This window comes from Rhinolophus ferrumequinum, chromosome 4 (assembly GCF_004115265.2).
Source record: "Rhinolophus ferrumequinum isolate MPI-CBG mRhiFer1 chromosome 4, mRhiFer1_v1.p, whole genome shotgun sequence".
Lineage (NCBI taxonomy): Eukaryota > Metazoa > Chordata > Mammalia > Chiroptera > Rhinolophidae > Rhinolophus > Rhinolophus ferrumequinum.
This window is the reverse complement of record NC_046287.1, coordinates 93,620,268-93,642,443: the sequence shown is the minus strand read 5'-3', so window position 1 is coordinate 93,642,443 and position 22,176 is coordinate 93,620,268. Positions and strand designations below refer to the sequence as shown.

Genomic DNA, 22,176 nt, shown 5'->3' with positions numbered 1-22,176 from the left:
ATAACAAAGGGACCAAGGAAACAACGTGAAAGGGCACAGCGGGCATCTTCCACATCCAAGGAAGCAGTACTCCAAGCCTTCTAGTTTACCTTCGTGCGATAATATTTTGGCCACATTGGGAGTAATAGGCTGGTAAAGAGGTGATTTTGTTGGTTTCTCTCCACCCACCCCTTCCTTATTTGTTGTATCGAGACATATATATATTTGAGACATATATATTATATGTCTCTTCTGGGATGAATTGCTCTTTCTTCCAAGAAAAATGTTAGATAAAAGGTCAATATCATAAACCAAGCTAGGAAGGAAGTGATGGAACATTCCACCTATTATGAAAGATTCCACTCATCCCGAGTTTATTGTTCTTGGAAATCCTTGCAGCAATAGCTGCGGGTCTTCTGAGCATTGGCTCAGAAGAGGTAAAAATCAGTGAAGGGGTGACTTCACCCAGCTACAAGGCCACCTTGGGAGTCTGTGCAACCACACTGATGGTGTCTATAAAATGAGTTTTTGCCTGAGGCTGAGAAACAACTTTGCTTTCATTCGATTTAAATCCTTGGTATTTGTGTTCATTAAACTCAACACTAAACAATCTTAAATACCAAAGAGCTTTTTATTTCTCTCTTAGTAACCTGTATTGACCAATTACGATGTTATGCCAATCCATACATCTTATTCTTAAAGAACCATTTGTAATAAATAAAAATATTTTTAAGCTTGTAATAATAATCAATGTTCATTGTAGATAGAAAAATATAAATAATATCTAAAAAAAAAACCATCAAGAGATACTTTTTTTTTTTTTTGGAGGATGGTATACAAACTCTCAGAATTTTTTTCTACTCATTTATATACTTAAACAACATTGGGATTAGTTTGTACATATCCATCTGTTACCAGCTCTTTTCATACCACAAGATATTAAGAGCATTCTCACTCTTTCATTTAATGGCTATAGAACATTTTACTGCATGGATGTACTATAATTTGCTTAGCCGAATTCCTACTGTTGGATGTTTAACTTGTGTTCCATATTTCACTATTGTAATTACTCAATAAAATGAATGTACAGTTATCTGATTATTTCTTTAAGATAGATTGAGTCCCTGGCAGTTGAAATTTAGTTTCTAATAATTGGAAACCATGGGATACATTGTAGGTGCTCAAAAATATTTTCAGAATGAAGTGGGATTGGTAGGTCTACAAGAGAAGTATTTTTCTAAAGTTTTGACAAACTGCCCTTCAAATAGGCTGACCCAAATTGTACTTTCATAGCAGTATGAGAGTGGTCATTTGCCTGAGCTGTCATTGAGGCTAGGTGTTATCTTTTCAAAAACTGTTCGCTAATTTCAAAACAAATATCGAACTTCATTGCTTTAAATCTGAGTGGGTTTGATTCCCAATTAAGGTGTAATTTTTCTCATATGCTTATTAGCCATTTATATTCCTTCTTTTGCAATTATTTATTCATGTCTTTTGGCCATTTGCAACTAGTTGGTCTTTTTCTCATTGGTTTATAAGAGTGCATTCTATATTAAAGTTTTACCCATTTTTCTGTCATATTATAAATATTTATCTTTGTGGACAGTTGCTGAAATATGGCAACTTTTTAAATGTAGTGTTCCTTTTAAGTATAGTAGTTTAAAATTAAAGTATAATCTATTAACTTTTCCATTGTGCATTTTTAAACCATTTTATACTTTAGTAAAAATATCATAGTAATGCCAAATCTAATTCTAATGCTTGATTTAACTGAAATTTTTCTTCCTTATCTATGCACTCTCTAATTTTCTAAGGTCAAAACATGTTTCTTTCCCTTATCTACTCTGAATGGCGTCTCTCTCTCTCTCTCTCTCTCTCTCTCTCTCTCTCTCTCTATATATATATATATATATATATATATATATATATATGTATATCTCTCTCTATATATGTATATTCCTATTATTCCAAATCAACAATGTAGTTTGTATTTTTTAGTAAAGAAGGAATGTAAGTGTATATGAAATATGTAAATGTTACAAGACTACAGATAGGAAATAGTGGAGAGTATTTCTTGGAGAGCATTGTGAATTGACCTCTTGGGGCAAAAAGAAGATAAAGGATTTAAAAATAAAAAAAGAAAAAGAAAGGAGAAGAGGAATACTCAAATTCCACTTTGAGTATTTGTGTTTTTGTAGCCACAGCAGAGGGAAAATGAATCAGGGCATTATTGAGCATGTCCAGGCTTCCCCAACAGTCACTTGGGGCCACTGTTAGCCATTTTGGTTTACCAGGGTGGCCCTGCGAGATTTCCATTTCTTGTTTTCTTTTTTTCTTTTCTTTTTTTTCTTTTTTCTTTTTTTTTTTTTAAGGAGGGCGCAGCTTACAGTGGCCCATGCAGGGATCGAACTGGCAACCTTGGCGCTATTAGCACCATGATCTAACCAACTGAGCTAACCGGCCTCCCCCATAAATTCCCATTTCTAAAAAAAAAAAAAAAAAAGGAAGGAAGGAAGAAAGAAAGAAAGAACTACACACATGGACATATCAGCAAATATTAAAAGATAGCAGTGAGCAAGAAATATAACATCAGAAGATATCGTTAAAAACCACATGGGGTGGCAGTGCCCTAGGGTGTGTCTGAAGATGTTTTAGTTCACAAAACAGATCTTTGGAACATGTGAAGAGGACGTCCAGTTAGCTCAAGGCTTTGTCCACACAACTGACCACACATGCTGGAGCTGTCCCAAGCTTTGGACATTGTCCTAGCCATTTGGAAAGGCATTGGCAACCGAACAGGATTGCTGTATGTAATGTTGCTGGACCACTGGCATGCTTCCAATTCACTTTTCACCACATGCCCCCTATGTGCCTAGCACTGAGGGCTGCAGGCCTGGGGCGAACATACCAAGTTTTAGAACCCGAAACACCACCTGGTAGTGGAGTGTAGAATCTTTTAACCAGCAAGGGCTCTTTTTTACTTTTTGTTTCATGGACCTCATGTTTGAAAAATGTTGGTTTATCAAACAAATTGTTTTAAGTAATAATGTATTTCCTCCTTTTAAATCAAAATCAAGACTATAATGAGGGCAGGGTGACCAGGACTTTTTGTTCCAGGTCATCATGATGTTTAGAGTCACATAAATTTAAAATAATAATTTACAAAGCTCAGAAGCCAGCTAGCAGGAATGCATAGCTAAAATAGAAAGCTGCCAGATGGTGCACCCTGGTAATAACACCCATCTGTGAGCCGCAACATGAATTAAAAAGTTGATTTTAGGGTTTGTCGCATGCTGTTTGCCACAGGTGCCAGAATTGCTACTTATGGCTCCAACTACCAACCAGGTCTCTGGACCAGCATAACAGAACCAATCTACCCACACTAAGTTGACATTTTTCCAGCTACCAGAAAGAAACCAGGTATTTTAGTTAGTTAGGCAGCTCAGTCTTGGAGCAAATACAGGCATTTCATTTGATTTTCGAAGAACTGAAAAGAACTTGTGGGCTCCTGCTATACTGCCATAGCTTCTCTGGCTTCTCTTAAATTTAGTTCTCATCATATTATTAATCTATCAAAAGTATTCATTTACTAGTCTGTCTCCTCAGCCGCTGCTCCACTGGGTACTAGCTAGTTCCTGACATATTAAAAAGCATGGACTAGCTGATCAATAAATACCGGCCTATATTGCTATCGATCCTGTAACTACTTGTGTGACCTCACACTATTCACTGAACTAATCTAATCTCTCATTTTACAGATGAGGAAACTGAGTCTCAGAAAGGCCAGATAACTTGCATCAGAACCCCTTTTCTTAGATTGGGGGCCTCCTCACCACCCTGATATCTGATATTGTGGCCTAAGCAAGCTGCTCCATTGTGAATAAAGCATGGGTATTTTCTGTCAGTGCCCCTGATTGGGGCAGACCGACAAGTGGGTGATGGTGGACAGTGGGAAGGATGGCAAATGACCAGTTCTCGTATCAACATTAAATTAAAAATTTGATACTAATGTTACAAGTCTATCAAGATGTCCATTGCATCAGAAACAAAGAAACAATAACCTCTCCTTCAGAAGTGAAGTTATAGTGTGGTAATAGCTTGAGGGATGATGGAGTCTGAAAGGTAGTTACAAATATTACACATCTCGTAACACTTGACTTCAGAATAAGAATGAAGCTTCTTGAGTTATACTGGGGATTAGAATGATTCTGCAAAATTGAATAACAGAAGCAAAATAATTGTAGTAACTCCCCCCTTTACCCCCCAGGGTTAAAATAAAACCAACTGAAGAAAATTGAAGCACTAGGCCATAAATTGGGAGGAGGGGGAAGACTCCATCTCTGTAATTGAAGTATAGATTTTAACCATTTTAATTAATTGAAATGGGAATGGTATTTTATAATGGTGAAAACTGCAGTGAAGGAGGACAAATTTTTAATTAGGTTAGAGAGAGTGGCACAATCTTTGTGAGCTTAAAAAAAAAAAACCCCACAATTTAGAAACACTGAATAATCTGCTCTAAGTGGCCAGTAGTAGAAAACCTTCCATGTTCTCACAGAGGACATTTTCACAGCCTCCAGCAAGAAAGCCGCCCCATCTATTCTCCCTCTTTTATGGGGGATTTTGCCTTTGGGGGATAATCACTTTGTTCTGATACCTCTGGCATCCTTGTACTCTCTAAAAAGGGCTGCAGCAGTTCCTCTGGCTGTGGAGACACTAGACAATGCGGATACTCCTTAAGAAAGACAGTAATGTAGGACTACAGGTAAGCCACTCGGAGGAAGCCACAGGATAGGGATTTCTCTTGCTGCTAAAGATCACAGCCCACCCAAAGGATAGAAAATCAGATCAAACACATTAATGGTGTCTCTGGTGACTGAACTTCCCATTGCAGGCAAGCGAGCTTTGGTTCAAACTCTGACTTACAAAGTCTCGATAGTCACAGTTGTGTAAGGGGGAAAGTATCCTTCTCCATATGGTGTATACTAAGATTAGTTTCACAAATGTTCTCAGGATTGCGGAAGAAAGTTAAAACAGTTCCCACCTTCATCCAGGACCCCAACTCTAGAAATTGGCATTCTGTGATGGACAGAATTAGAGAGACAACCCAGATGCAGGTGTATAGGGAAGAGACTGGAGAAGGGGACTGATTCCCAGTGGCACGAGGGCCTCCACTTATACAGATTCTCCTCCGACTCAGGAACAGTTGGTAGGTAAGCCCAAGTGTTATGTAAGGTGCTAAAGAATAGAAATGATTGCAGGATTCCATCCAGGCACCAAGAGCTCACTTGCTCTCACACAGCAGGGACATTCATGCATTCAAAGGGGTCCACTTGAACCTTTGGAGAACCTTGAATAAGGCAAGGGTGAAGTCTCACAAGTGTCTAGACAGCCTTTGTGACATGCTGCCTGCTGACTAGGGAATATTCTTTACACAACAAATGTTTTACTCCTCTTATCTCTTTTTAAAACTAGCCAGAACAAAAACATTCTCAGGCCTCTCAACTGATCTCTACTTTAAATTCCGTTGTTCTGAACTGTTAATGAGATGGGCGAGTTCAACGAGAAGAATCCATCATGAGCAGTAGATGCTCTGTGCTTTCTTCCTTATCCTTGTTACAAACACAAGCTTCCTCTTTAACTTGGCAAAGGTACAAAGCTTCCAAAGGGAACAGTATTCTTCTTTGTGGCTCTATGCAAAATAGAATCAGAAAGCATATTCAGTTCCTTAGACTTTTTTTTTAAATACATGTAGCACAAGTTCAATGGCCAAAAGAGAGAACTTGCAATTCGAGCTCTCTAACTCTCCAACAAGTTACCTTTATGTGCTCTGAGTTGGAAGGAACTGTCCAGGAATATCAAGGTTATTAATAGTTACCAAGTCAACTGTCTCCTTGATTCATACATAACTTCTCCTCCTGTCTCCATAAGTGGTTGTCCAGCTTCTTCTTAAGCATCTCCAATGCCTGAGGGTTTCAACACCTTCTGTCTCATGGTTTTGAAGCTTTGAATACCCTGATTAGCCTCCAGCTTGTCAGCATGCGTCAGCTGAACAGAGGATTCCTGGTATGATTGACAACTAAAGTTGACTTCCTGTGGAAACATAATGGTTTCCACACTTCACGGTAGCACTATAGGAAAATCCAAATGTAGGCTCCTTGCAGGGTGTGTCCGCCTGCATTTCCCTCGCTGCATGCTGCAATAAGGACTGAGGCCCATCCTCTCGTTTCTGTACCACCTGGATTCCAACGCACTCCTGACAGTACAGTGAAACTCCCATCCCCATCGGCTGTGGCCACGGTTTGGAACCCGTGTTACTTCCCTAAGCTGCATATGCAGCATGTCTGGAACAAAAGCTGTCAAGATCAAAACACTCGAAATGATAGTTTTTAAAAAATAAAGTATGTAGCAGACGGACTGGAAACAAAAGCATCCTTTCGAGTGACTTAGCTGGAGAGTCAAGTCCCAGAAACTAAGATTTTTCAAGTACCTTCTAAAAATATAGCCATGTGTGTCTAAACCAGTACCGAGACTGGCCCACCACAACTTTGAATACCCAGCTGGGCACTCCAGATGGCGCACACGTGTTCCCCACATGGACAGGCTGCTCGGCTGTGAAACCGACAGGAACCAGCTCTGGAGGCACTCACTGGCTGAAAGTGGACCTTTACATAACATCTGCAGAAGGCTTTATGGCACTGGGATTTTCTGTACTAACTTCTTAAGTCACCCCTCGGATCTACTGTTTTGGAAGCATGACTGATTCTCTTCTCCCAATAATTCCCTTTTTCCTAACAGTCAAATAAAAGTTAATTTCCCCAACAAAACAGGTGAAAGTTTTATGTGGGTCCAGGGTGGTTAGGCTGTTTTGCTCTAGGACATTGCCTGATAACCCACTATCTTATTTTCTGTCACCCCTGAGTGTTCTCTGCCTGCTCACTGTGCAGTCTCTGAGTTTTAGTCCTGGGAGAAAGGAGAAAAAGAGGGGGGCCTCCAGACACAAGGCACAAAAAGCTGCTTTCTGCCTTGTTGTACCAGATCTTCATTTCCTGAAACGGATCTCGGTTTTTCCTTCTGCCCACATGTCAGTTGCACCGTTTAGTGCCAGTTGCTAGTTTCATCCCTGGCCTCTACTCACTAAATGCCAGTAGCACCGCCCTGGTTGTGACAACCAAAAACATGTCTACACATTGCCAAACCTCTCTCAGGAGCCATGTTGCCTCTGGTTGAGAACAACTGGAGAAAGTCTTCCTTAGGTAATGTTTGCCGAGGGTCCTCAGTGAATTCCTAAATCCTTCCTTGAGGGTGTTAATGTAGCTATCACAAACCACCTGCCTGGGTCCCTAAACAATGCAGTCTGCATATTCTTTCTGTAGGTTTGGCTGACACGAATTGATAGTTTAGGGCTTTAATGCATCCACTGCAGAGTGGGTGATGTGCTGAAGGTCTTAACGATTGTCTGTTAAAATTGGATTAGCAACATGGGGCCTTTGAAATGCTGGCGGTTTCTGCGTTGAGAGTCTGGAGGATGGAGGAGGTCATGGGGTCACGATACAGAGAAAGACTGCCAGGCTGTGCTGTGTGAATCCGAGTGTTGCGGAAAGTCCAGGAACATCGTAATCAGCTGAACTCGAAGTCAAGTCTTTTCTTTTCTAGGTACCACTTGACCTCTGCAATGAAACTAGCTAAGATGAGTGCCAGTAACCAGGCAGGAGATTTCTGTTCTTACCTAGTGAGACTGGGAATTTGCAACCCTCTTTATGCAGCCAAGCCCACTGCCTCAAGATGATGCAGTCAGGTACTCTTTAGCTGCTTTGAAGCCAGGATTTTGTCTTTCTGAAAGTCTAAAACATAACTGGAGTTGGTAAGCTTGTTTTCCCTATAAAAGCCTAACCTCATCTGCATTGAAACTGATCTCTGAGGGCAGCCTCTTTATTTTTCTGTTTCTGTGATTGTCTTCAGCTCTTTGCTCAGGATCTGCTGCCTCTCCATTGGCTGAGACGGCATCACCAGCAATCTTCATCTTTTTGAAAGTGAAGCACTTATAAAAATGGGGAAGCTCCCCTTGGATGGCTCTGAGCTTCTTCTCATCAGGAACCTGTGTGCCTCCAGTGGGAGGTTTGAACAAATCATAGATGCCGAGAGCCCCTCTCTTCACGTGTCACTGTTGATAGATGCATGTATGTTCCATGTCATCCAGCCCAAAGGCGATGCCTTCTCAGTCTTCACTGAAGCCTGACCACACTGAGAGACTGATTATACAAACGGACAATGGCTGGACCATGTAGAAAAATACAGCTCTGACCCAGCATCTGCAGCAAGCTTCTCAGGAAACCAACCCCTTTTCTACAATAACTGGCCAGCAAGCCAACCTGCTGTAAGACTTGCAGGAAGCCTCCTTGCTATCTCTAGTAACAATCCAGGAAACTAAACAATAACACCTGTAACAATCACCCACAAATAGCTTAGACTTGATTAATAACTGACAAGTTCCCTAATTTTTGTACCCGATTCCAACTTAGAACCGACCAGAGAAAATCAAATATGCACCCTAATCATATAATCAGCCTGCCTCCAGTGTCCCCATGCCAACAATCAGAGCACGCCGGAAGGCTTTCCTTTTCTCCACTTAGAAAGCTTTCCTACTCCTCTGCCTGCCTTTGGGTCCCTGCCAAAATGCAAATGATGGTGGCTGACTCCTTTGCTTTAGCTCCCAGTAAGTGTTTTATAGCTCGTTCTCATTGGTTGGTCTTTGTGTATCACCACAACACACGGCTGTCTCTCTTAGCTCACCACAAATTCAAGTAGCTACCTTCAGCTGAGTGACACGTTGTAGAAAACAGGTGTACCTTTATCCATTAACATTATGCCAGCATCCCCAAGGGGAAGAAGGCTGACTGAGGAAACAGGAGACGAACATCTCCAATCATGGACTCTAGGCCTACGTCGCTGGGGGGAATTCACGGGCGTAACAGTGCTCATCATCTGAATTTCTATTGCTTTCTCTATTTTCCAAAGTGCATTCATTTCCTAGGACTGCCATAACAAATCGCCACAAACTGGTGGCTTAAAAATGACCAAATTTATTCACCCACATTTCTAGAGGCCAGAAGTCTGAAATCAAGGTGTCGCAGGGCCACATTTCCTCTATTTTTTGTCTCTTCCAGCTTCTCATGGTTCCAACTTTCCTTGGCTTGTGACCACAAAACTGAGATCTCTGTTGCCATCTTCACATGAGTTGTCTACGTGCCTGTGTTACCTTCTTTTGCCTCTCTTTTTTGCAGACATTGGTGATGGCATGTCAGGCTCACCTGAATGATCCAAAGTAATCTCACTTCAAGATCCTTAATTATACTGTGTTCCCCCCAAAATAAGACCGGGTCTTATATTAATTCTTGCTCCAAAAGACGCGTTATGGCTTATGTTTAGGGGATGTCATCCTGAAAAATCATTCTAGGGCTTATTTTCCGGTTAGGTCTTATTTTCAGGGAAACGTGGTATCAGCAAAGATGCTTTTCCCACATAAGGTATTATTGATAAATTGACATCTTTGGGTGGCACTCAACCTACTACAGCATGTACGACACAACTATAGGACAAGACTTTCTTGAGAATTTGTCAGCATTTCTGTTGTTATTCCCCTGCTTAAAACCTTTCTATGACTCCTTGTTGCTCCTTGAAAACATCCTTGGCATAGCCTATAAAATCCCTGTGTACCTCAGCTCCTCTCTCTTCCTTCCTGTGGACACATCGTTTGAGTTTCATACATGAGCTAAGTACCTTCCTGCTCCAGGCATTAGAACATGAATTTCCCTATACAAGGAACAGTTCCTTCCTACCAGCACTTCACCTGTTTAACTTCTGCTCCTACTTCCCTGCTCACCTTAAATTCATTTACCACGTCCCTGTTGGTTAGGTGTCAGGATACAGTAATAAATCAGAAGACAGGGTACCTGCTGTCATGGAATTTATACTCGAAGAGAGGAAATGGGCCTTAAAAACTAAGAACAAGAATTGATTTTATAAGTGTTTTGCCAAGAATTGAAAAACTGATGTGGCAGTGAACGGCTGGGTGACTGGTTTCTCTTTGTTGGTGATTACAGAAGATTGCTAGGAATAGGGGACAGTGAAGGTGAGCTCTGAGCACTGGAAGGAGGCGCCCTGGGGAGATTAGAGGAAGGAGGGAGGCGGGGCCAGATCAAGTCAGGACTGGGAACCATGTAAGAGGCTTGGATTTTTCTCTAGGCATGATGGGAGGTGACGGAAAAACTTTAAGCAAAGCCATGATCTGATCTGTGAGTCTAAGAGATCAGCCTGGCTGCTGTGTGGATGAAAGATTTCAGAGTGGAGAATCTAGGTAAGAAAGGGTGGTGCTTGTGCGAGGATAGAGGTAATGGAAATGGACCAAAGCGAATGACTTGGGATATGATGTGGAGATAGAGTCCACAGAGCTTGAGGGTGAGATGGACAGGTTTGGGAGTGGACAGGACAATCCCAGTTTACATGATCCTTGTGAGGTGTACTTCTGAGTCCTGCTGAGGGATCTGTACAATGCTTCATGCGCCGAAGGCAGGAGAGACTGAGAGTTTACCAAGCCTATGCTCTCTCTTCAGGATAAAGGATACCTTCCTACTCTTTAAAAATGCAGAATCTGGGGCGGCCGGATGGCTTAGTTGGTTAGAGCACAAGCTCTGAACAACAGAGTTGCCGGTTCGATTCCCACATGGGCCAGTGAGCTGTGCCCTCCACAACTAGATTGAAGACAACGAGCTGCCACTGAGCTGCCGGAAGGGCGGCTAGTGCCTCAGTTGGTTAGAGCGCGAGCTCTCAACAACAAGGTTGACTGGACTTGGAGCTGAGCTGCGCCCTCCACAACTAGATTGAAGGATGACTTGGAGCTGACAGGCCCTGGAGAAACACATTGTTCCCCAATATTCCCCAATAAAATCTTTTTTAAAAAATGCAGAATCCTTGTCTTTCCCTTGACCTACTGAATTAGAATCACTGGAAGTGGGACTTTGCGGGTGTTAAAAAATCCCCAGCTAATCCTAAGGGTGTGGGTCCACAGACCAGAAACTTTTTGCCATTCTCTGATATACAGATAATAAAATTACTGAAGGAGGCTCAGAGTTTGAAGGAAGAAACTGTGCAGTGTGGCATTTGGAACAAAGGATTAAACTGACAGTATGAGGAGATAAATTAGCAAGGCAAATCAGTCTTGAAAAAGCAACAAATACCTGTCCTACTTAGATTTGGTCCCAACTCAAATTTTCAAACACAACGAACTACCATGCTGAGACCCAGCTGAAAACAGACATTGGAAGAACAATAGGAGTTCACATTTATTAACAATTCAGGACCACCTGGTTTTCATTAGCTACAAGATGGAAAGGATCTGAAAGATAGATAAGAAGTAAGAAATAGATAAATTATCCAAGTACCCAAAGCTAGAAAATGGGTATGAATTTCTCCTAGAAAAAAGGAAACAGACGGGGGGGAAAAAAGGAGAGCATAAAAATGTGAACTGAAATAAAATTTAACAACTCTCTCCTTGGGTAGGGAGGGGTCCTTTATACCTGACTGTATGCCACTAATGTGGAAACAAGGATAAGTGAACATCTTTGGTCCAGTGGGTCTAGTCTAGGCAGTGGCTCAGGGGTCAGGAGTTCTGGAAGGGGTCTAACTGAGAAAGGTGAAGGGGTGGGGTGTCCGGGCAGTTCACAGCCATGAGTGTTAAGAATGCCAGGTGTTGGCTCAGGCGGTTGGAGCTCCGTACTCCTAACTCCGAAGGCTGCCGGTTCGATTCCCACATGGGCCAGTGGGCTCTCAACTACAAGGTTGCTGGTTCAACTCCTCGACTCCCGCAAGGGATGGTGGGCTGTATTCCCTGCAACAAACCATGGCAACTAGACCTAGAGCTGAGCTGCGCCCTCCACAACTAAGATTGAAAGAACAAACAACTTGATTTGGAAAAAGTCCTGGAAATACACACTGTTCCCCAATAAAGTCCTGTTCCCTTCCCCAATAAAATCTTAAACAAAAAAAAAGAATGCCAGGTATGACGTTCAAATAGAGTAAGGTTGTGCTCTGAATTGTCCTGTGACCCCTTAATGAGATTAAAACTGGTCAGACTTTAGATGGCAATGTGGTGCACTCTTCTCCCATTACAACAAAGTCAGAGGCTCTGTGCTGTCTGATAGTTTGGCCCATTTTGCTTCAGGAAGTTGTGGAGCACTCTGTGCTGAGGTGGTCCATGGACGGGCAGCCTCAGCATCACCTGGGAGCTTGCAAAACTTCAGGCCCCACCCCAGACCTACGGAATCAGGATGCCAATTTTACCAACATTCCTAGCAATTCGTATTCACGTTAAAGCTTGAGAACTGCTCTAGAATGATGAAGGGGTGCTGTTAGATCAGTGGTTCGAATCTAAGGAAGAATGTAAAAAAAGACAACACAGTTTCCTGGGACCAGAGAGTCAGCTCTCATGGGCCAGACACCTGCATCTCAGGCAAACACTTCAGCTGATTATGATTCTGACACTCAAAGAATAATTTAAGAAACTGGGCCATAGATGGTAAATAAATAGGAACGGGTGACTCTAGAAAGGATTACGTAATAGGTGTAGTCCAACATTTTATTTACAGAGCAGTATTTTATGGTAATGTTTCTAGACTTCTCTGATGATAAGAGTCACTTGGGTGCTCTTGTTAAACAGTCAACTTCCTAAGCCGTTTCTCCAGATGTTTTTATGGCGTGGGTCTGGGATGGGGGTCTGGGAATTTATATATTTACATAAGTACCCTGGGTGGTTCTCGTGATTAGAGAAATTTAGGAGAACTGCTTTACTGGAAGGCACACAGCTCAAGGAAAATATCGTTGTTACAGTTAAGAAGGGCACTCTGCAAGGTGGGCCTGTCCTGGCCAGCTCATGACCTGGTCAATTAAAGCAGAACAAGCAAGTTCTTGGTGGGGAAGGGCTTGTGTACAAAGGAAATTTCCAGAAAGTCACTTACTCTCAACCAGACATTCTGTGAAGTAGACATCAAGCCTGATTGGGAAGAGACTGCCCACCAGGAAGTGGTACCTGCATTTGAAGTGAAGTCAGCTGAGCCTCATCCTGAGAAGGCACACGCAAACCTGAGTCCACATTGGGCAAAGGAGATTTTGTGGTCACTGCTTTCTTGAATTGAGCTAAAGACAAAGCTCTGGAAGCTAATTTTCCAAACAAAATCTTTGAGCCTGCACTGTCATCTCAAGGTGGAAAAAAAATGAGAATTCAATAGGGCAATACTAACTACTGTGTTTCCCTGAAAATAAGATCTAGCCGGACAATCAGCTCTAATGCATCTTTTGGAGCAAAAATTAATATATGACCCGGTCTTATTTTACTATAAGACCGGGTCTTATAATACAATAATAATATAATATAATATAATATAATATAATATAATATAATATAATATAATATAATATAATATATAATATAATACCGGGTCTTATATTAATTTTTGCTCCAAAGATGCATTAGAGCTGATTGTCTGACTAGGTCTTATTTTTGGGGAAACATGGTATAAGACCAGGGATAAACATTCAGACTCTAGTGCAGAAGAAAGTGATCAGAATGTCATGATAAATGACAAGCCGAAGTTACGTGGTTATAGAGAAATCAAGTGATACTCGAGAATAATGATGTAAATCTACTTCTGAGCAAAGTCTCATTGGGTTAGAATTCAATTTACAGGTTTTATCTTCAAGGAATAGAGACTCAGCTCCTTCAAGGAAGAGGTGGTCCATGGACCAGCAGCCTCAGCATCACCTGGAAGCTTTGATAAAACTCAGCTCTTTCAAGGAAGAAACTGGTAACACCAATGAGTGTGTTTAGCAGAGCACAAAAAAAAAAAAAAAAGAAAAATCAGGAATTTAAACAAGCATTCCCTACCTGAGACCCTCAAATTCATATTTTTATATATAATTCAGATCGATGGTTTGTCACCCCATAATCTCGAAATCAAAATAATCAGAGCCTTAGAATGCCAAAGTAATGATTCTATAGCAAAAAGAAATAAAACTTCAGAAATATTTTGTGATTGCTTTTCTATCATAAATAATTTTATGGAGATAGTATAAAGGTGCTCTGTACATAAAACAATAATACCACCTAAAGGAGAGAATTAAAATTGTAGCAGAAGTTCCCTTAGACATAAAGGAAAGCTGCTAGATAGTCAAGGTGGACTAAACCTTTGATTTCCTTCCAAGGAGATACTCAAAAGCATGACAGCCAATCATGTTTTCCCACAACAATAGAACAATATTGTTCTAACTATCAGCAAGCTTTAGGATTAATTACTTCTTGGGGGCATTACAGAAGTACCTACCCTGAAGAAACAAAAGATGTTAGCAAAAGTTGCCCATTGATGCCACACAACCATGCTTCTTTGCTAAAAGCATTCTGAAGTGTGCCACCAGGGGATCCACTGGAGAAATTAAATTAAGAGCTGCATATAAATGAGTTTTCTGTGAATCAGTTATGCCAATGGGTTTCTAGGGTACTCTTTGCAGATAGCACCGTGACAGAACCTAGGATATAGGGATGAAATAATTTTTTTCCTTTTTTACTAACTCAGTACATGAATTTGACAATGCCCACATTAGGACAGCTTTTATATAGTCTGTTAATAGTTTTTGAAACAGTTCTACTGCTGCAGACAAAGGAGCAAGTTAGATTATTTCATTTAACTATAAATAGGGTAAAAAATGTTAAAACCCAGAGACAACATTTCATATGTTTGATACCAGTATAAGAGATACATTTCTAGACACTACACTTTCCAGAATTATAAATATACTCTGAACTTCTCCAAGGTCACTCCCCCTTCAGTCCTCCTGCAATTGTTGCTGAGAAGGCAACTGTGTTTTCAGCTGGATGGTGACTTTCCTAAATGTTATCTTCTAATACAATTGGAAAGAAGAAACATTTTGAGTTGCATGGATTTGGACAAAGTAAGAGTTCTTCTCCGTAGTTAAATCCTGCTTCCTACAGTTGGCAAACTTAGGTGACACACTTGTCAAACACAGCTAATAATGCCACATGGTAAAGGCTTCGGGGAAATTATAGGTTGTCCAAGGGCCACAGATGACCTCTTTGAGTGGGCAAGAAGGTGAGGTGAACACCTGACAATGGCTGAACCAATGTGAAATGAGCATTTCTGGTGAATGTCTCAGCTGTTGCTGACCTGCACTTTTGAGCAGCTCAGATGGGTCTTTGAGTTCATGTAGAACAGTTAAAACAGTGCAAACAGACAAGATGTCTGCCATCACTTTTGTAACTCAGTCAGGTCATTGGATTTCTGCCTACACGGTCTGGGTTGCTCACAGATCATAAAGGATGCTGTGAACATTAATAAACAGAAACCCAATTTAAAATACAGTGGGGAGGCTAGGAGAACTCCCATGCACGTGTCAGTCAGCGTATAGTACTGACCCCAACCGGAAGACACCTACCTTGCATCTCAGACAGGACGTGATACTAGTTTACTATTAATACCTCAGCGGGAGGAAGATTCCTCCTTGCCCAGTAACAGCGCAGCCAATGGGAGACTGCCATAACTCAGCCAATGAAAAGTCGCTATGGCTCAAACTTTCAGTTTCCTCCAATGGATTCTTCCTTTACAACAGCCCCTCCCAAGTCCATTAGATAGGATTCCTCTAGTTCTCTTCTCCAGACTTATGCATGGTTTGGCATTAAACCTCAGATCCCGAATTGCAATCCTTTGTTGTTCCCAAATAAACGCATTTTGCTGGAGAAATACCTGGCTGCCTATTTGTTTAAGGCCAATATGAGCTTCTCAACCTTCTCCTTTAACTTTGCTTCAAGTAAGTCAATTTTCGGGAGAAAGGGTGTATGAGGAAGAATAAGGAAATGGGAATTCGGGGAGAGGCCGTTATTATCATTTTTAAAACAAAATTCCTAGTTTCTTCCTCTGTAAAAATCTGAGAAAGTCTATCATCTAGGAACTGATCTCATGAGCATAATTTAATCACTTGTGTCTTATACCTAGGTTATGTGCTAAGGAAAGAGTTTTAGCAACACAAATAGAAGCCTTTGGAGGAAAGTATGTCCACACACATATAGGGAATGTAAAATTATGAATGACAAAGATTTCCTGAATCAAACAAATTTCTAAACAAATTCTTCTTCCTAAATGCTTTTACATTCACACAACGTAAGGGAGACATTTTAAGAGTGAGTTAATATCTGTGGGTAATTCTCCATATCTTACTCTGAAAACTTAAGATTTCCTTTCCTCACTTTTGCCAAAAAATGTAACATTTATTATTCTGTTTCTCACGTTTCCTTGTTACGCGATTTTCCTTTTAATGAGAAGTATCCTTCACATCTACTGCCTAATAAAATCCTTGGTTGTATAGTTTAATTTTAAAATATCCTCTTCATGAGCCATTTATCTATTTTCCCTTCTATTCCAAATGACAGACATTAAATTACATCTCTAGGTAGATGTGATTAATCTTCTACTCCAAAGTGAAGAAAAGAAGAAAAAGGTTAGAAACATTTAAACCCTCTTTTCCTTTTTATTAGGAGAAAGCAGATTATGGGTTGAAAACTTGATTTATTTCCCTTAAACTTATTTGAAGATCACCTTTAAAACAAGGGGTCAAATGTGGCTTGAAATGAATTCCCCATGCAGTACTTATGTAAGTCCCTGGGTTATAGTATTTCAAGGCTAATAAATATTGTAGTCATATGAAGGCAGCCATCTAATATGACAGTATACAGGATTTTGGAGGGATTGTGGTCTTTCAATGAAAGGGTCTGGTTAGAAGGGAGACATTATGGTTGACTTGTGGGGAAGCTGTCTGAAACCATGATACCCTATTTGCATTTGGCCCTCAGCCATCAAACAAATGAGTCATTACTGCAATCCACGAGGTAGTTATCTCTGGCAAAGTAATTCACTAAATGATTTCAGTAGATAACTTGCTTTTTGTGAGTAGACTTATCATCTTCAAAATATTTACCCAATAAATTGCAAAGTTGAACTAAGGTAAACTTTTATTTTTATGGTTAGTTTGGCCCTCTATTTCCAAAACAAAGAGAAAAGTGCCAAGCCACATTCAAAGACATTCTGTTTCACAGAGAGGATTTTTTTCCCTTTCCTATAAAAATATTAGCAGAAATGTATTTAAATAAATTTTACAAACCTGTTCTTGTTAAAAAACAGACAAGTAATCTTGTTCTCCTCATCCTTCCTGGCACATCATGTAATAAAGATTAAAGAATCCTAAAACATCATTTAATCTAAGAGAGAAGATATTGAACACGATGGTCTCTTAGCAACCACAGAATTTTAGTGAGGTCTGTGGGGCTCCACTTTGTGAGGAAACATGTTTTTCTTTGAAAATAATCTATCAAAAATGTTTTATAATGGATTATTTTTATAAAGATGACATATATCCATTATAAAAATTCAAACAGTGCAAAAAAAGTTAAAAGAAAATAATAAATCATTCCAAATTGGGAGTTAGAAACGATGCCATGCTGTGCCACACTAGAATTTTCTGTGTCTTTCTTTGGCAACCACTTTTTAAAGTTTATGAATTAGACTTGATCCTCTTTCTTTGTTTGGATGCAGCTAATGGTTTATTATTTCATTTTGTTAAGTATTTAAATTACTTTTTGTTAATTTTGTTAGGAATATAGTGGAGGATATTCTATAATTCTGATTCATTTCTTCATTGTTTTTTTTTTTTTAATTTTAAAGATGGGGTGATACATGTTATTTTTAAAAAAGAAACTTGGCTTTTGATTCTGATTCACCACTCAATCCTCATCTATAACATTTTTATTTTTACAAACCTCTCACCACTTTCATTACCCCTTTCTTCCAAATCTTTTTCTTTCAATTTATGAAGGGAAATGAAGAGAAAATGCACTAACATCTAATCATAGCCATTTAATTAATAAAAATACATTTATTTATAATGAACGATAAAAGAATATTTAGTGATATGGAACGTATAAGTGGAAAAATAGATTATAAAACAGAGAGTTAAGTGTGCATATGTATGTACAGACATGTTTTAAGGGGATATTTCTGAAAAAGTTTTAAGTGTTTTTTTTTTTCTCTAGGTCAAAAGTTTGCATGTAACTTTTTCTGCATTTCCAATTTGCTATAATACATCAATGATACTTTTTAAATAGGAAAATGTTCTTAAATTTTATAGAATTTAACATTTTTAGAATGAATCTAAACAGTAAAGAATGGCATAAGGTAAAAAAATGCCTCTGCCCCCTTCCTGTAACTCAGTTCAGCACCCCAAAGGAAACCACTGATAACAATTTCTTGGGAGTCTGTCATAAAATGTCAGTGCATATATAATGCCCTGACAATATGCATATGTATACGTATGTGTGTATGTATTCTTTTGTATTAAAAGGAAATATAATACATAATATTGATACTTGCATTTTTTCTCCCACAAAACTATACCTATCAAACAACTTACCATACTGGCCCATTTAGGTTGACCTAGTTCTTATTAGTGACAGAGTTGTATTCCATTAAATGGACATATCATAATGTATTTAGCCAGACTTCTGTTAATAGGTTTTACTTTTTTTTTTTTTTTTTTTTAAGATTTTATTGGGGAAGGGGAACAGGACTTTATTGGGGAACAGTGTGCACTTCCAGGATTTTTTTCCAAGTCAAGTCGTTGTCGCTTCAATCTTAGTTGTGGAGGGTGCTGTTCAGCTTCAAGTTGTTGTCCTTTCAGTCTTAGTTGTGGAGGGCACAGCTCAGCTCCAGGTCCAGGTCCAGTTGCCGTATCTAGTTGCACGGGGCACAGCCCACCATCCCTTGCGGGAGTCGAACCGGCCACCTTGTGGTTGAGAGGATGCGCTCCAACCAACTGAGCCATCCGGTAGCTCAGCAGCAGCTCAGCTCAAGGTGCTGTGTTCAATCTTAGTTGCAGGGGGCAGAGCCCACCATCCCTTGCGGGACCCGAGGAGTTGAACCACCGGTAACCTGTGGTTGAGAGCCCACTGGCCCATGTGGGAATCAAACTGGCAGCCTTCGGAGTTAGGAGTGCAGAACTCCACCGGCCTGAGCCACCTGGCCGGCCCTAGGTTTTACTTTTATTTCTCAGTGTTTCTGTGATTACAAATAAAATGCAATAAACTTTATGCATATACCTTTCTACGTCTGTGCAAAAAAAATTCTAGAGACACAATTGCTAGATCAATGATCAAAGCCAGATATACCTTTAAATTTTTACGCATTGGTGCCACTTGGCAGTATCCACATTCTTATCATCTTTGTATTAGAGTGAGTTTTTCATGCTTTCACAACACTTTCTTTACCTGTTAAGTAACAATGGGATTTCACTGTTGTGTTAATTTATATTTTGTTACTACTTAGTGAATTGAAAACTACCCCCAGCCCCGTATATTTATGAGTCATCTGGATTTTCTCTCTTGTATACTACTGCCTGTTCATATCCTTCATCCATTTTTCTGTTGTCCTTATCGTTATTGATTGGTAAATAGTTTTTGTATATTATAAAATTTAGCCCTTTAGAGGACATATGTTTTACAAACATAGTACTTTTATCTTTGTCTCCTAACTTTAAATTTTATAGTGTATTGCCATACAGAATTGTTTTGCATTTTGATTGGCCAACCTTTTCTTTTATAGGTTCTGGGAATTAATTATTATAAAGAACCCATTCAATATGATATTTAAACAAAAGGTCACAACATGTTGTCAAGGAATGTTCTCATTGGTGGGTGACATAAGTTCTGGAAATGATCAATAATGCTCATAACTTAGCTAGACTCCATAGTTGAGTTCTACCTCAAGGAAGTAGTGCAAAATGTTGAATTTTATAAAAATTTTTTAAAATCATAAAAATGTTTACAAAAAGCCAAACTGGATTATCTCTTTATATATTTTAAAACTTTCAACCTTTCAAGTTACCATTTCCTTGTAAGAGCTATAATAATCATGGTTGCTTTATCCCCAATTATAGCATTACTTTTGTAAAACAAAGTGACTATATTATAAATCTAGGTTTATAAATACATATAGGATTTCTCTCTTTCTGTTTGAATAAAAATGAACTGTGAGACTGCTAATGGGTATGGGGTTTATTTCTGAGGTGATAACATTTTCTAAACTTGATCATGGTGATGGTTACACAATTCTGTGAATATACTCAAAAATCATTGCATTATACATTTTCAGTGGGTGAACTGTATGCTATGTGAATCATATTTCAATAAAGCTGCTAAAAAAATTAAACTGTGGTGTTACAAGTAGAGCTGTGTGGGAAATACATTTCTGTGGTTTATAACTATATTGCCCATAGCATTGCTGTACCAGCTAGGAAACGACTTCATTGGGAAACAGGTTTTCAGCGGGCTCGTCTTTGCAGATCCTTTTCCATCTTCGTTTATTCTAATCCGGACTCTTTCCCTTTTCAAATTCTCTTGACAGGGGTAAGGGGGAGGGCACATGGAGATTTTCCAACCTTCTCTCCTATGTTTTTGTTAGTCTTCTGATCCCTGGGATTAAATCATTTTACTTCAGTGTAGATGCTCTATCACACAACACACTACAGTGTGGATTATAAAAGCAGAAGGTGGAAAGCCTTGGATGAGTCAAGAAAATTTAGCTTGGCTGGTACCAGCTGGCACATATCATGCATGAGGTACTTTTATACTCTGTTGGCCCTCATCTTACTGACGGGAATATGACATGTGTTATTCAAGACAGTATCTACAATGATCATTGGTAGACTTTTACATTTTTATTCTTTAAAATCTTTCATTAAAATAAAATATAAAGAATAAAGCTATAGGCATTATTGCATTATTTAAAACAGTTTTTTATGACTGTTACCTTCATCATGAAATTCTGAAACCCCAGAGTATGAGTCAAAATAATATAAACTGCCTTTTTCTCTTTGCAAAAATCTGAAATGAGCCAGTGATGAGCAAAAAAAAAAATCTAAAAGTAATAAAATTCAGCGGAATCATCTTTAACACTCATAACTGGGGAAATATTGTCAAGATTTTCAATTCCATTTACTAATATATTTGTGTGAGGTGTTCCTATGTCTTAGACTCAGGAAAATGTTAGATAGGTACCAGTTAGTATTTAATAGGAAGTGATCAAACATATTTTATCAAGTATTTTGGAGGACCCCACAAAGGGTCCAGGATACAGTTTGTGTCCTCAAGGAGTTTGTCATCAATGAAGAGCTTTAGCCCACCTTTGCCACCTGAAGGTGCCGTCCTATGGTAAAGGGACAGTCAACTATCTTACTAACATGGGCAGTTTCTGCTTCAACCATGTCTCATTTCCCTGTTCCATACATGTGACATGTCTGGTAGCCCCCTTACTAAATACCTCAGGACCTTTATCTGTTCATTTGGAGACTTCAGCACAAGGCAAATAGTCTTGAATGATTCAAGGAAACTTTTCTTGGACGGAAAGAAATGGAAAGCCCCTGATATCCAAGGGATGAAAGAGACATAGTTAAAACATGTTAAAACATGACAGTACATGCACTCAGCTGTGACATAACAACACACAATTCATTTTTTGCCGTGTAAAAGTGGAATTTGTTTTCAGACAGAAAGCTGTGCCTGGACGCATAGGAGGAGCCCAATAGTACTTGTTTAATAATGCTGAATGAATAAATGAGAGTCAGAACAAGGATATCTACCCTATCTTCATTGTTTCTTTTCAAGGGATCGCGTCTGATCTAGCAGGAGAGCACAGGGATTCCAGCAGGCAAAGGGAATGGAGGTGAAAGGGGTAGGCAGCTTCTCCAGAAAGATTTCAAATATTTCTGCTGCTCACCCACAATCCCCACTCCAAACTTATTTGTTAATTCACCCACTTGGCAAATATTTCTTGAGCATCTACTATGTGCCAGACACTATAGATATTTAAAGAAGAATAATACTCCATCTCTATCCCTAAACAAGAACGGCAGATACATAACGACTTTGACAGCCTGTTGTGCGGGAGACCCTGCTCGCTGCACCATTTGTCGTGCGGGGCGGCCTGTGGGGTCTCTGCTCCCGATCCCCACATAAGAACGCAGGATGTGGCTAGGCCAAGAAGGAACACCCACGGAGCCATAGTTAGGGGAGTCATACCACTATAGTCT

At 39.7% G+C, this 22,176-nt stretch overlaps 1 protein-coding gene across 3 annotated transcripts in view; it reads right to left on the bottom strand.

Moving 5' to 3' along the window:
- Positions 1 to 22,176, bottom strand: part of DCLK1 (doublecortin like kinase 1) — a 315,147-nt gene that overhangs the window by 93,404 nt on the left and 199,567 nt on the right. The gene's annotated exons all lie outside the window — the stretch shown is intronic.